The sequence below is a fragment of the Sinocyclocheilus anshuiensis genome, unplaced genomic scaffold (genome assembly GCF_001515605.1).
Source record: "Sinocyclocheilus anshuiensis isolate Anshui unplaced genomic scaffold, SAMN03320099.WGS_v1.1 scaffold1457, whole genome shotgun sequence".
Lineage (NCBI taxonomy): Eukaryota > Metazoa > Chordata > Actinopteri > Cypriniformes > Cyprinidae > Sinocyclocheilus > Sinocyclocheilus anshuiensis.
In genome coordinates this window covers 234,397-235,878 of record NW_015549662.1, presented here as the reverse complement: position 1 = coordinate 235,878, position 1,482 = coordinate 234,397, and the positions used below count along the sequence as shown (strand labels likewise).

The following is a 1,482-nucleotide window of genomic DNA, read 5'->3' as shown; positions in this document are numbered from 1 at the left end:
TATCGACCATACTGAGCTTTTAAGACCTCTCATAGCTATCAATTCATGTTTTTTAAACTGCAATGTGAACCAATGACATCAAACAAGTAACGACACATCTAAAGATGACATTTTGTAATTAAATACAAGTGCAATTGAGATTTGCATCATATGACTTCAAAGGACTTGAAAAATATAAGTCTGACGGATGAATGTCTGGATGCTTTTATGGTATTTTGGCATTTTTTGAGAGTGACAATTTAAATGAACTGAAAGATAGAAAGTAAATAATACATGAGGGTGAGTAAATGATGACTGAATTCTCATTTCCAGGTGAACTGTCTCTTTAAGACTGTCCTGCATCTTCACACACTGATTATAATCATCTGTAATGATTCCACAGCGGGACATTTACTAACGTGCTAAACTGCTCACGTCCATCTTGTTGTTAACAAATCGATGTATTATGACAGTATGGATGAAATAAAGCTCTGTTTCCAGCGCCGCACTAAACACAATGAACTCAATGTGCATTCACACTCCCAGCACTCATTAATCATCACAGACGTGGAAAGTCACACTCCTGTACAGGATTTTCCATTGTTTCCATGTAAGTTGGTTCAGTACAAGTGGGTTTTTGGGACGATTCCCAGCATGCACCATCAGCCCTGGGGAACTTTCCAAAGGGTTCGACATTCCTCTGACAGATCATTTGTCACAGAACAATCATTACATCAGATATCTTTGGCTCGTCTGAGCTTCAGCTCCTACAAACTTTTCCATGTCAATGTTTCACGCATATCGTTCTCTATTTTCAATTTCCAAAACAAAGAAAATTATTGTAAGGTTTGAAGGCAAAATAATGACTTTAAGTGTTAATAAATTGCTCAAGATGAATTAGTAATATACATTATAGTTTAAAATTTTGAGGTCTGTACATTTTTGAATGTTTTTGATGTCTCTTCTGCTCACCAAGGCTGCATTTATTTGATTTAAAATACAGTAAAACATTTTGAAATATTATTACAATTTAAAATAAATGTTTATTGTAAAATATAATTTATTTATGAATTTTCAGCAGCCATTACACAAGTCTTCAGTGTCACATTCTAATAACTTATTATTATTATTATCAATGTTGAAAACAGTTTTTGCTGCTTCATATTTATGTGGAAACGGTGATATATTTTTTCAAGGATTTTTTGATGAACAGAAAGTTCAAAAGAACAGCATTTATTTGAAATAGAAATCTTTTGTAATACAGGTGCATCTCAATAAATTAGAACTGTCACTTTTGATCAATTTAATGCATCCTTGATGAATAAAAGTATTAATTTGTTTCAGACGGATAGATAGACTTTACAGTCTACAAAAAAATAGCAAAATAAATAGCAGGGGGAAAATCAAATAAAAATTTATATATGAATTTTGGAAAATACTTATATATTCTAGCAGGGAAAATAACATTTAAATTTAAACATACAGAAGAAAAGAAATATAGTT

General features: G+C 31.7%; 1 protein-coding gene and 1 long non-coding RNA gene across 2 annotated transcripts in view; both read right to left on the bottom strand.

Moving 5' to 3' along the window:
- The window catches only part of LOC107660294 (collagen alpha-1(XXIV) chain-like), a 122,610-nt gene that overhangs the window by 46,755 nt on the left and 74,373 nt on the right, over positions 1-1,482 (bottom strand). The window lies entirely within an intron of this gene.
- LOC107660291 (uncharacterized) overlaps positions 1-1,482 on the bottom strand; it is a 4,974-nt gene that overhangs the window by 532 nt on the left and 2,960 nt on the right. The window lies entirely within an intron of this gene.